Source organism: Nelumbo lutea, chromosome 5 (assembly GCF_056320005.1).
Source record: "Nelumbo lutea isolate HS-2025 chromosome 5, American lotus-T2T, whole genome shotgun sequence".
In the NCBI taxonomy this organism is placed as follows: Eukaryota; Viridiplantae; Streptophyta; class Magnoliopsida; order Proteales; family Nelumbonaceae; genus Nelumbo; species Nelumbo lutea.
The window spans coordinates 6,282,981-6,297,231 of record NC_142688.1 but is presented as its reverse complement, the minus strand read 5'-3'; the positions used below and the strand labels follow the sequence as shown (position 1 = coordinate 6,297,231).

General features: G+C 41.1%; 1 pseudogene across 1 annotated transcript; it reads left to right on the top strand.

Annotated features, from left to right (window-relative positions):
• Positions 1–233: 233 nt before the first annotated feature.
• LOC148850031 (heterogeneous nuclear ribonucleoprotein 1-like) lies at positions 234–1,727 on the top strand (annotated as a pseudogene). The gene has a single exon (XR_016099100.1). The product of XR_016099100.1 is annotated as a heterogeneous nuclear ribonucleoprotein 1-like (transcript).
• Positions 1,728–14,251: the final 12,524 nt, after the last annotated feature.

Sequence of the window (14,251 nt, the reverse complement as noted above, 5' to 3'; positions counted from 1 at the left end):
AAATATAGAAGTAAAGTCGCACAAGAAAAGTACGGTGTAAAGCAAATAAACTCCGATTGTATTAACAGAAAAAATAAATAAATAATAAAAGGATTTCTTTGACGAAGAAATAATATTGCAACATCAACGGCTCAGAAAAACAAAGCTGACGTGTATTTTATCATTCACCATTGATATTTGATAGAAGTCATCCCGTCCGTCACTCCGAAAAACAAATAAAAAGAGAAGGAAAGCTAACATTACTTCGATTCTGATCACTTTGACTCAAACTCAACTAAAAACCCCTCGGTTTACTCTTTTTCGTTTTTTATTTTTTATAGTTTTTGGTCATTTTTCTCTACTTATCTTTTGTATCTCTTCTTCTAAGTATTTTCCTTCGGTTTCTTCAAGTAATCCTAGTTTTAGGTTTTCCTTTTTCGTAGGTTTTTAGGGTTTTGGAGGTTCTCTGGATTCTGGAGTTTTTGCTTTTTGTATCCATGGATTCTGATCAAGGGAAGTTGTTTGTGGGAGGCATATCGTGGGAAACTAATGAGAATACCCTCAAAGATCATTTCAAGAAGTATGGAGATGTTGTGGAGTCTGTCATCATGAGAGACCGGAACACTGGGAAAACACCACCAACAACACCACCATCCCCACCAACAGCAGAATAAAGGGTCGGGCAAGAACGGTAATAGCAATGGTGGTGGTAACAACCAATTTAGGACTAAGAAGATTTTTGTAGGGGGTTTATCCGCTAGCCTAACTGAGGAGGAATTCAAGAGCTACTTTGAGAAGTTTGGTAGGATCACCGATGTGGTTGTCATGTATGACAGCACAACCCACCGTCCTAGGGGTTTCGGTTTCATCACCTTTGACTCCGAGGAATCTGTGGAGAGTGTGATGCAGAAGAGCTTTCATGAGTTGAACGATAAGACTGTAGAGGTAAAGAGGGCAGTTCCTAAAGATGGGAACACCAACAATTGTAACAGCAACTATCACGGCTACAACATGAGAGTTGGTGGTGGAAGAGGGTCCCTCTTTGGTAGTTATCAATGTGGTGTTTACCCACCTTACAGTCCCAGATATGGGGTTTTCCCAGGCTATGCGCCTGTCCCTCTCACTGGGTATGGGGGTGCTGCCGGATACCCTTATGGAGCAGGCACATATGGAGGAGGATATCCTGTTGGAGGATTTGGCGGAGTTGGTTATGGGGCAGCCCCAATTGGAGCCCCAAGGAGTCCCTGGAATGGCCCAGCAATGGTTGGTGCTAGACGGAGTCCTGTTCCTTATGGCAGTGCTGCAATCTATCCTGGCTATGTGAATGGTGGAGTTGGTGGAGTCTTGGGTGTGGCGTCTGGCGGCTATCGTGGGATCATGGGGCCCCAAGCTAATGGGAAGTGGAATCAGAGTGGTGGTGGCGATTCACAGATGCCTGCTGGTACAACAAGGCCTCGAATCGATGGTGCAAAGTTAGATGATGATGCATCAGCTTTCACCGGAAACTATGGTGCTACTGCCAACAAGCAGAATCAGAGAGGACCTGATGGACAACTTAGGCCTTATGCTGTCACTAATTCTAGTTGACTTTTTTCATTGTATTGCATTATCATCTGAGGTCAGTAAATTCTTATACGAATTTGGTTGGAGATTTCGCTCACTTTAAGTCTCTGAATGTTGCCTTGTTTAAAAGTCTTTGTCATTGTGTGTCATAATCCATTTCAGTAATTTATCATTATGGTATGCAATTTCTCGTGTAATATATAGTTGTCTCTGAATTCCAAATACTGCCCGGTTCCTTAAATTTCTAATAAGATCATGAAGTGGCAAACTGGCAATGGGGTGTTGGGTTGTCAGCCAGCTAAATTGTTAAATGGATGGTTATGAAAGTATTTACCAAAAGGGATTAATCATTTTAGTTGAGCATTTGTTTGGATAACTCCTTTGAGGAGAGCCTTTGTTGATGGTCTTCAAATGCTGTGTTAGAGCTGTGGCATTATGTAATTTATAGCTATAATGCCTTCACCATAGGAAGCTTCAATTCTACTAATCACTCCCTTGTTACAAGGGAGAATCTAAATTATCTTTGGGCTGAGGGTTTTTGTACTTCTTGCTATAGTAAACAAAAATTGCATTTTTGCTGTTACACCATGGTGTCTTAATGTGGAATAATAGTAGATACTAGGCCTGTAAGTTTCTCCTTGTGTTGTGTGTGGTGTGGTTCTTGGCATTGTCTGCTTCCATCTTTGGAGATGATAAGGATGGTCTAGCAATAGTGTTGTGGTGTGCTTGTGGTCCTGCATTCAAGGTTGAGTGCAGCTGTGTTTTTCTGCAGAGGTGGTTCCTGCAGTATTGACCTTGTTCTCTTTTACAATATCCAATGTGGTCTTTTCAGGATAATTACCATAAATTCATTTACTGTCAATAAGAATATTGTGATACATGAAATATTGATACCAATAGCTATATCATTTTGTGGTATTTACATGAATCTCATTGGTCATATGGTATTGACACCTTTTTTTATTTCTTTTGAAGGGCTACACAACGGGGTAGCCCATCCACCAATCCATAGCGCCCAACCCAGGTGCAGGTGGGATTTGATCCCAAGTCTCTGCTACGACCAGCAGGATACCTTACCATCCAGCTGGTACGCACCTTGCATATGGTATTGACACCTTAATGCCACTGTTAAACCTTCTTGAGCTACAAATGGCGCAATAGCATTTGGCTTGATCTTTACTACATTTTTTTTTGGTAAGCTTGATTATATCTCCATTTCATCCAGTTTTATCTATATTCTCTAACTTTGGGCCTTTGGAAGTATTAGAGAGATCTTAGAGAGGTGTGTATTATGATTTTTTGATGCACTATTTTTGGCTTGCCATTGTGTCTATTGATTTATTTTTTTTCTCGATTAGTTTGCCTTTGTCAAGTTATGAAATTATGATTATAGCTTCCTAAATCCCATCGTAGTAAACTTCAATTGCGCTTTGCCTTATTGTCTACTACATAAGATTTTCACTGGTCCATTATTATGATCTGAAAAAGGGGAAAAAACCTTTGTCTTCATGAATTGTGAATCATTGTTCTCTATCTTTCTCTGACAAATTAAAATTTGAAGTAAATACTATTGTGTGGGTGAAAATGGTAAGAAATATTTTTTGGATCTAGGCCACTTTTAACTTAAGATGGTTCAAAGGTTTGAATTGAACTATCTGGTTTAAGAAATGTTTCTGAGTATTAGGGCAATTCAGTTCAATGCCTGAACTGAGCCCCAACGGATCCAGTGATAACTTCTGTCCAGCTGTTTCTAAATCTTGTTCCAAACTGCGAAAGCATAATAAAATTTTTACTTTTTGATTGTTAATTTATAGGAATATAAACCACAATGGCACAATCTATACTATGTTTGGTTTGATGAAAAATAAAGAGAAACAGAAAGTTGAGGGAAAGTTCTTGAGAAGCTTTGTGAAATTCCATAAGAACTTGCCCGCAACTTTCTGTTTCTCTTATTTTCTATCAAACCAGAGCCAGCCTAAATGAAAACGAAGAAACACTTGTAACCATTATACAGTAATCCAAGAAGAAAAATGAGAAAGTAATGCGTTTCATGCACCAATAACCTGTCATTCGATTTGCCTTGAAAAAGTAAAATAAAAGAGAAATAACTTTTGCAAAGAGTTATATTGTTAAGGTGCTGAGTGATAGCGTACAGCGATGAGCAAGTCTGTGATCTGATGGATGGCGAGGCATTTAGGGTCTCGCCTATCAGTGGTTACATGTCGGGGTTCTAAAGATCTGTGTTTGTCATTATCTACCCCCGTCACTGACATCGATTTTATTTGTTGTATCAAGAAACATGGCAGGAGTCTACGAATTTGGTTGCTCGTGTTTGGTCGTTTTGCTGGCATTTTTTTTGGGAATGCAAGGACGTCTGTACTTCACATATGTTGTGGGCCTTTTTAATCTGATGTGTTATTGTTCTTGAAAAAAATAAGAGAAATGAAAATATCAAATAGATTTAAATCATACCTTTTCAGCATCATAGATTTAACTTAATGTTAAAGGCATGATAAGTTTAATTTTAATATTAAAGATGTGGAGGAAACAGAAAATAAAAACCATAAGCGAACTCTAGGATTTGAACCTCTTGAAAGTGCAATATTCAGCAACGATAGGAGATTGTTTTATGGAACAACTTATAAAATCATATTGAGCGTAAAACATCAAAGGAATTAAGCGAAGGTAAGACTGAACAGTAAGCCAATGAGTTCGAGTGAGAAAATTATATATTGAGCGAAAAGTTTAAGATAGAAGGGAAGAAAGTATTAGTGGTAGTATATAGACTCGGTGGGGAAGAATCCAATTCGTGTTTTGTGTGCTTTGTCATTTTTCTTCCTAGTGGATGTTTGTACCTAGTGAAACTTGTCTATTCTCAAAGAAGTAGAGGATGTAGTAGCCAAAAACAGTAGTAGAGGATGCAACTCCATTGTTCGTGATGATAGTAGAATCCCTGTTATTAAACAGAAAAATAAAAAGGAAGAAAGGATGCGCCAGTTTTTCCTTAAGAGGCTTCGTTCCAATTTTTTGTGGTGTGGGGTGGGGGCTAGGCCGCCGCTGAGGTATAAGATGTGATGTGAACAAGGATGCCTGCAAATGTGGTATTTTTTTTTAAATCATCGAATCCAAGGCTCCATTCATTTTCACCTGGTTAAGCGAGTTTACTGGACAAGTGTTTTCTACGCAAAAGTTACCTGAGTAATGGTGTCAGCGTTTTTGTGCGTTTTCACTTAGCACGGGAGGGATTGGTGTTTTTGGTAGACAGGTAAGCAACTATAGTCTGTAGGTAGGTAGCTCTGCTGACTGCTGCATTAGGTTTACGTTCACTATAGCGAGGCCCAGACGAAAAGATTAACGGTTTTACAGTGGCTCTGCTTTGTTTCATTGTTTTTAGGCTAGCGCAGTGGGAGTGCAGCAGGGCGAATGAAAAGTTGGGTTGACGAGAGAAAAAGGGTAGATTGGAATTGTGGTTCTGCTGACGAGTAACCCTCTTTGCGCGACAAAATATGATAAATGAATTACCTATTCATCTTCTAACTTCTCTAATTAATTGCATGTTTGGAGATTGCGCTGAGCATTTTGTCATTCGTTACCTTGTTGCTCAAGGACCGCTATTATCGTTCTCTCGCAGGAGCGTCTGTCACTAGACTCACTACCCACTCCACCCATTTCTTAGTAGCTTTCGTTTCAACTCATTGCATATGCGTCTTACTGTACAGGTGTGTTTTGTCTTGTATTTTCATTTTATCATTGGGTTGGGTGATGTTGTTATGGTTTAAACTTTAAAAGGGTGCTTGTTCTACCTATCATGGGCAGCAGGCCGTACAGCAACAGGCACCGCCTGGCAGCGCTGTACGGTAACACGCACCGTTGATAGCGCGCAACACGCACCGCCAGGCAGCAGCGTGCATCGCACGGCAGTGGCATCATGGCGCGTAGCACGCACTGCCAGGCAGCAGCGCGCACTGTACGCACTGCTTGGCAGCACGCATCGCGCACATGCCCGGCACCGCACGACATTGGCACCATGAGGCGCGCACATGCCCGGCACCGCACGACATCGGCACCATGAGGCGCGCACATGCCCGGCACCGCACGACATCGGCACCATGAGGCGCGCACATGCATCGCGTGGCAGTAGCACTGCGTGCATGCACCGCATGGCGGCTGCACCATGAGTTGCACGCACGCACCCGGTAACAGCAGTAGAACGGGGCCTACACGATAGCTCATAGGGGTGGGCCCACCCTTATCTGGACACGTCAAGCCAACTCGCCACCGGCTATCTTATTTGTTATGGTCCCGCGTGTAGGATCCCGTCATGGGTCAGTCCACGGGGAGAAAGCCTTGCTTTCCCTTGTGCCTTCCCTTGCGTGCATACCCTATTGCGGGAACTGAATGGGTGATTTGTCCAAGAGACCACCCGAACTCTCCTCACTCTTTTCTTGACTGGAAAACTGAATGCTTTACTTCAATTCGTAGCTCCTTAAATAGGGGATTACAGAAGAGAGTTCCTTGTTGGATTCAGCTAGGCTAGGGTAATCCAACTTGAACTAAAACTCCTAATTTCCTACTCAAACTAAAACTCATAACTCTTAAAATAAGATAATGATAAGATAAGATAAGGGATAAGGGATAAGATAACAGGCGACGAGTTGGCTTGACGTGTAGGGTGGGCCCACCCCTATGAGCTATCATGTGGGCCCCGCTCTGTTGCTACTGTCGGGTGCGTGCGTGTGGTTCATGGTGTTGCCGTCGTGCGGTGCATGTGCACAGTGCTTATGCCTCGTAGTGCGTGCGCACGCCTCATGGTGCCGCTGCTGTGCGGTGCTAGGCGTGTGCGCGATGCGTGCTGCCAAGCAGTGCGTGCGGTGCGCGTTGCTACCCGGCGGTGCGTGTTGCCGTGCAGCGTTGCCAGGCGGTGCCTGCTGCTGTGCGGCCTGCTGTGCGTGCTGCTGCCTATGACTGCGCCATAGTGCGCTGCCGAATGGTGTGACCATAACGCTGTCGTGCTGGCAAAAGCCTAGCCTATGTTTGGTTTGAAGGAAAAAGTAGGGAAAGGAAAGGAATGGTAAAGAAACCTTTACAAACCTTGTATAAGTTTTGATACCTTTCCCTTTCTCTCCCTACTTTTCCCTTCAAACCTAACATAGCCCAAAAAGTATCTCATGCCAAATTTTTAATGAAGTTGCCTTCAATACAATTGCTTGTTTAGGTAGTGATGAGGGCAGATTTGGCCCTCCAGTGAAATTGTGACACGTGGCACCTCGTGACAACTAGGAAAACACCCAGCCAACAAACTTACGAAGTTGGTGACCCACCCGGGCACCAGTCTGGCCGGCCTGGCACGACCTGCACGTGGCCTGACGTGCGCCTGCGTGACCTGCGCACGGCACACGCGACCTGCGCGGCGCGCGCGGCCTGCGCGAGCTGCGTGCGGCATGCGGCCTGCGCGACCTGGCCGACCTGGACCAGCCTAGCGCATGATCCGGCCAAGCCGCCCATAAGCGCCCACCGACAAACCTGGCTAGACACTGACCTGCCGACTGACACAGGCGCCAGCTTGACGACCTGGTCTAGACACTGACCCGCCGACTGACACAGACACCGACCTGACAACCTGGCCTAGACACTAACCCGTCGATTGACGCAGGCGCCCCTCTGACAACCCAGCCCAGGCGCCGACCTGGCCGCCTGACACAAGCGCCAGCCTGACGACCTCGAGGAGTTCACCACCGTACCCCGGTTCTGACAGGATGCGACGAGTTTTACCGTTTGGAGGCTTTTCACCCACCTAACCCGCGAGGACTCCGGTATATAAAGACCTCACCCCCCAAAGGGGAGGGGGATGAAAAAAGGGAAGTAACCCCTGCTCTCTAGCTCTCTCATATTATCTTCAAAGCTCTCTACAGTAAGAGTGCTAACTTGAGCGTCTGAGAGCCCCCACCGGGAAAATACCCCCGAGACCTCAGATTCAGTTCTCGCAGGTCCTTCAGCTCCCGCCGCCTACAAAGAGGAGGAAAATATGGAGTTCTCGCAGGTCTCTCAGCCCCCGCCACCTACAAAGAGGAGGAAAAGATGAAGTTCTCGCAGGTCCCTCAACTCCCACAGCCTACAAAGGAAAGAAAACCACCTCATGCTGAGGGCAGTCGGATTGCGTCGCACCAGGGAACTTCAGCATTCTCTAAGTCATCGGCCGCCTAGTAGGCAGTTTGCCACCGAGCAGCTCACCACCGGGCAGTTCGCCACCAGGCAGTTCGCCACTAAGTAGCTCGCCACCGGGCAGTTCACCACCAGGCAGTTCGCCACTGAGCAGCTCGCCACCGGGCAGCTCACCACCAGGCAGTTCGCCACCGGGCAGTTCGCCACCAGGTAGTTCTCCACCGAGCAGTTCGCCAGTAGGCAGTTCACTACCAAGTAGCTCATCACTAAGGCACGTTACCACCGGGTCAAATAACGAGGTACTTAGCCAAAAAATTTTACATCACAAAACATTGGTACGTGGCCGAAAACGGTTACATCAGGTAGTGTTTTGTTGCTGTTCCTCCAACTCCAAGGAAAATATTATAGAGTACGCGGTAGGGCTCCCTTTTTGTGTGTGTGTGCTTATGTAATGTGTTGGATACTGCCTGCTTATTTCTGGTCTGGTGGCCCCAATAACTCTAAATAGAGCATAGTACACATCTTCAACTTGTTCTCCGCATTGGTGGCCTCAGGGCCCAATTTGCTAACCTCCCGTGAGTCGTGACCCCTCTCGTGGTGCAGACTGCAGAGAGCTGAGCTGAGTCGTCGACTCTTGTCTAAACGTTGGCTGCACCTAAAATCCGCACGATTTTAGATGATATTTGTCTTACATTCTGTGCTCTGTTTAGCTCTTCCAACATCTTGTATGTATATGAATGCCAGTATGCCACCTGCCACCTGAGCTCGATAACTGGTGGGTCCTAATCGGATAGAAACGATGTCCGATAAGTTGTGCACGTATTTGTGTTTCAGCTACGGAGAGATCCGAGAGTCGACCAAAAATATGACAAGCTAGATGCGCGCTTGGTCTTGGATCATTGATTGCCTTCATTTGTTGCTGTAGCTTGGAGCCTGGAGTACATCTTTTGTTTGTAATGACTCCAGTAGCATTTTAGTTGGGCACACTTACTCGACAAAAAAAGATGAAGAATCAGAGCGTCGAATCAAAAATTGAAACGAAGAGAACTATAACTTTTAACGAAACTAAATTTAAAGTTCAATGGTGTTTTACTTGCTCATCCAGATTGCTTAAATAAAAAAGGAATCTAATTCCATGTATGATTCCTTTATGAACTCTAGATATCTTTTTTTTTTTTTTTTCTTTTCTACTGCTTATTTTTTATTTTATTTTTATACAGGGGACATTACTAGACCTTCTTCATCTCTTCCGTTTAGCTTTGCTCTAATTGCATATATTGCACAGTAGTTGCTGGTTTAATGTTGAGGAGAGGCTATTGTATTCAGGGATTCAGATTTTATATTGATTAAACCATGTTTTATTAGGGGACAAGTGTGATTTGCGTTATAAGACTGAGTTCTCATTTATTTTCTAAAGTTTTCATTATATATTGTGTTCTCCTCAAGGATTTAATTCCTGATTTTGAATTGGGTTTTCATCTACATTGAAATCTCAGCAAAATTTGGAGCTAGATTAAGTCTCTATTTGGATAAGCTTTTACTTTCTAGCTTTAGACTGCCAAAAAAAAAGAGTGAAAAGGTGTTTTGAATATTTGTTAAGAATTGCTTTAGAAATGCTACAAACTGAAGCTAACATATTCTTAAGCTGTGAAGGACAATGCCTAAATTTGGGCTTGTGATTCTCAACTTTACATGCACAAACCTTAAAGCTTATCCAAACACAACCCAAATTGGGGTTTTTTTCCTGTTTTTTATTCATGTTTTCCTTTTCATGTTAATCTTTCTTCTCCTACTTATCTCTCATCTAGTTACCCACATGTCACTTCACATGTGTGTAATAAAAATAAAACAATAAAAAGATGTAAAGACATTTAAGTTTTGATTTTCTTTTTTTGTTTTTTTTTGGTGGCTTCTATTTTTTTTCCGTTCTATAACTGTTATTTGTAAGCATTGGCATCATGTATTTCTGTTAATATTCTGATAAGCTTTTATGGCTGGACGTGAAGCCAAGGCAAGCATTAACATTTATGTCCTCTTAAAAATGGGAATAAATTCCAATGAAATTTAAATCCTTCCTTCTCTAAAATAAAAACTAGAAAGAATCCACAGGTCTGTTGTTGGAATTGGAGTGTAAGAAGAGAGGTCTAGGAATAATTCCAAATGCAATAGTTAAAATAATCAGCTGGTTCTGAGTCCTGGCATATTCTAGAAATAAGGTATTGGTGGCATATTTCGCATCCAAACCCAATTACGTGGATTCGTGCCTCTACAACCAAACAAGTAAGACACACACACACACTCCCAAGTCCCAAGCACTAGAAGGCATCAGCATACAAGGACGACGTCAGTTCTCCACCATAATCCCTCCTTCGTAATCAGTTATCCAAAGCTTCAAAATTTTCTTTAAGTGTCATTTGACAAGTCCTGTTATGAATATTTTTTGACAATTTAGATAGCCAAAAGATGTAATGAATTTTTGAGGTCTTGTCTTATATCTTAGTCTATCATGATCTATAAAGCTGTTAAATAAAGATTTTAAGTGTAAAAAGACAAGAATTTTCATTTGAAGTATAGATTTTTGGCCATTTTCAATTTCCGTGTAATGTTTTATAAAGTGATTCAAAATTGGAATCGCTTTGACCACTGCTTTCTGGGTCAACGCTTTAACCATTTGGTCCAAATAGATGGCCCATTGCAATTTAAAGATAAAAAATAAAAAAGATAATTAAAACCAAAAAATGGAAAAAAAATATTGTTCGGGTTGAACAATTCAACTGGTGTTTTCAAAACCGGATAGGGCCAAACGATTGAACTGGAAAAATTGGGAATCGATCACCCGACTGGTTCCATTTCACCCCAAAACTGCTATTTGCCAAAAATCGTTGGTTTGGTTAGTGAATCGCTGACCCGGGCAGTTGAACTATCAACTAGAACAATGATTTTTAGTCATTTTTATTTTTTATTTATTTATTATTAGAACGGGTTGTTTGTTCAACCCAGGGACTGGTCCTTATAACGGTTCTCTGTCTGGTCTGATCTTAAAAACCTTCAACGTTTAAACCACATAGGTCATCGGTTTTTCAAAAAAAAAAAACAGTTTAGGAGTGGAACTAAACCAGTTGCATAGACAGTTTCCAAATTGTACAGTAGAGATGTACAAATCAACAACAATTCAGAAACCATGCTCTCATGATCTTTTTTAATAGGTCTTTCTGATTTCTATCTTTCATTGCCAAATAGGTAAAGTCTTAATTTATTCTTCTAAACTTTGAAAATCTAGAACTTTCCAAATGCCCCCATAATTCTTTTTTTCCCCTCTCTTGGTCATGCCTCTAAAAGTTGAGGCGGAGAGACGATCCTGTGGCTGTGCTGGGCTGTGCTATAGAAACTCACCTGAGCTCTCACGTGATGGAAATGGGGCATGACCCTTTCGCTACAGTAAAAAGACGAAGAAGCCTTGTTTTTTTAGAAATATTAGAAAAACAACAAAAAGGAAAACAACAGAAAAGGAAAGAAAATAAACTACAAAGAAGAATCACAGCGAAGATAACAGCCAGGAAAGGGGGCATGACTAATTGCCTTCCAAACCAGCTGCTCCTTTGGCTGCCAAGAGATGAGCAGCCTTGTTGGCTTCTCTTCGCTTGAAGCTAAATGAGAACCCAATTGAGATTAGACTGTACATATCCATTAGCATACTCCACGCTAGTATTGATATCAAAAGATCTTGCTTACAGAACCTTAGTAATAGACTGATTGTCACTTTCCAAAATTAAGTTCATAACGTAATTGTTTAGGCTCGGTTTGGAAGGAGTACAGATACAAATATATATCTAGAATGCAAAACTTTGTATTTGATATTATTTTGTATATATTTATACTGTGCATATTTGCATTTATACTCTTTCCAAACTGCCTCTTAACAGCAAAACATCATTGTTTGATTGCAAAAACTTCAGCATATAAAGGAGAAATCAGCTTACAAACACCACAACTGCCAAACAGGAAAGAACCTACAGAATTTCTGAACAAAAAACCATAACCACTTCGGCCTGCTGAATAGCTACCATCAGAATTAGCTTTAACTACAAAACCCAATGGTGTCATCCACCAAACAACAGTTTCATTCTGGTGAGGACTAGTGGAAGAGGCGGTTGATCGTGAACTAATAATATATGATAAAACTCCAAAGAAGGCATTGTTTTTTTTTTTTTTCCCGAGAGCTTATGTTTGCTCTTGCGAGATATAAATTCTGCTCTTATATTCTATCTGTTATAGTTTATCGAAAATAGATGTGCTCAAATCAATGACCATGATAAAGATTAAAAATTAAAATGATATTATTTAAAATTCATCATGTTTTATTTTTATTTTTCTATTTTTTGCATTTCTCTTAAACTCACAATAACTTTTTAAAACCTCTAAATAGCCCTTGTAAGTCATTTATGATTCATTAAGGCCCCGTTCACTTTTAGGTAAGTTGTTTATTGGATAATGTAGTTACCTGAATAAGTTTTTTCTAGGAAACATTTACCCAGTTAAATGCATTTACCCATATTCTTTTATTTCTCGTGTAAATAAGGCAATGATCATTTTAGCCATAAAAATTCATTATTAAAAAGGGTATTTTTATCCCATTCAAGTGTTGTCAACTTTCTCCTTAGGTGGGAACGTTATTTATCCATCTGAAAAAGTGATAGTTAGGAAAATAAACTTCCCCCGGTCCCCACATAAATCTGAAAAAAAAACATGAGATTCTTGGTCAATGGGAATCAAAATCCCATTGACCAACTTTCCCCCTTCTAAGAATCCGAAAAAAGAACGCCCCCTAAAAGATAAACAGTGTTATCGGATTTCTCCCTCTTTCTGCCCCCTTGTCCTCCTCCCTCTTTCCCCCTTTTCTCCCCGTTCCTCGATGTAGAGGATTCGTTTGAAACCCACATAGAGAAGAAGCTCCCCGATAAATCAAACATTGCAACTGGGTCGACTAACCAGTTTAAGAATATAAAGAAGTTGGGGCAATTTGATGCATGCTCTCGAGCCAATCCGTTAGGAGAGTTAGAACAAGTGATTTCAATCCTCAAATTACAAAACGAGACCTCTTGGTTTGGTTCAGACAAGATACCCCTGTCCGTGGCCACTGATTTATTTACTGTAACAAGGTCTTAGCCTGATGTCCTTTGTGGCATAGAGCCCATGGTCTATGCTCTCTTTATATTTGCACCTATGTATTCTAGTTCCAGAGGTTTTCTTTGAAATCCTGTCTGAGAGATTGAGAGCCCCTGTGCTTCACTGAAACTCAATCTTCTTGCACAATCCAATTCATGTATCTGTGAGCTATTTCATAGTTCCCACCAATCTGTAGCTCGATAGAAGCCATTCGCTTGAAGCAATTTGAAGCCATTAAAAGTGATTGAATGGCATTAAAATGATCTATTTTCTTTTTACGCTTAGTAAATAGAGAATATTTGTTGATGAAAAAAAAAACAAATTAAGCAATTAGGTGGGTTCTCTTTCAAGACACTATTGGGGATATATCTAATGCAACATTGTGGGATTTTTGCCATCATGAATTAGATTTTTGATAGACCATGGTCCACGGGCTCCAAGTAGTCCATGTACCTTCACTGTCTCAGGATCCGGGATCCGGGATCCGGGTAAAGCACTTGTACATTGGAGAAACTGCCATTGTCTTCTGTTTCAACTTTCAACTTTCAATGCTGCTACTCATCAATAACCTTCGCTGGCTTCGTCTACCATCCTTGAGATTCAGAGGTAACTCTGTTCCAAGCCCTCCATAGTCCATACAATAATGGTTACCGGCTTACGCTTATTGCAATCTAAAAAGTACTTGTGGCGCTTCTCTTCATTACCTCTACACGTCCCATTGATTAACATCCATTGATCATGCATTACCCAAAATCTATCCACTCGAACAGCCTCACCAACCTACAATAATGGATCCAAATGATACAACTACTGTAAACGAACATTGCCAAAACAGATGATCCTCTGTTTCAATGTTGCTACAACTTGCAACCAAAACAACAGAGCCCAATGGGCTTCACTAGTAATCTTCCCTACAATAGCCACCAAGTGATCAAAAGATGAATCCTGGGACATGCATTGCACTGCTATAACTTCTTCCAATTGAGCTCTGGTTCATGCTTACATTCACTGCCTTCTAACTTGGCTTGTAAGCACTTCAAACTACAAACAGTCCATGATAATCATGATTATACATTCATTGGCGTTCTTCTCCCTCTATTAGGAGTGAGCAAACAGTTTATTCAATTAAAAATCAAATTGAATAATTTGAAATTTTAAATGAAAAATTGAACCAAAACCAAAATAATAAAAACTGAAATTTTCAGTTTGTTTTTTGATTATTTTGGTTAAAACTGAATTTCAACACTATATATATTATGTATTATATATATATAATAAATTGTATATTTCACTATATAATATATTATACATATTATATATGTATTATATGTTAATATGTATAGTTTAGTTAATTCAGTTTTTTTATTAACTGAATTCCAAA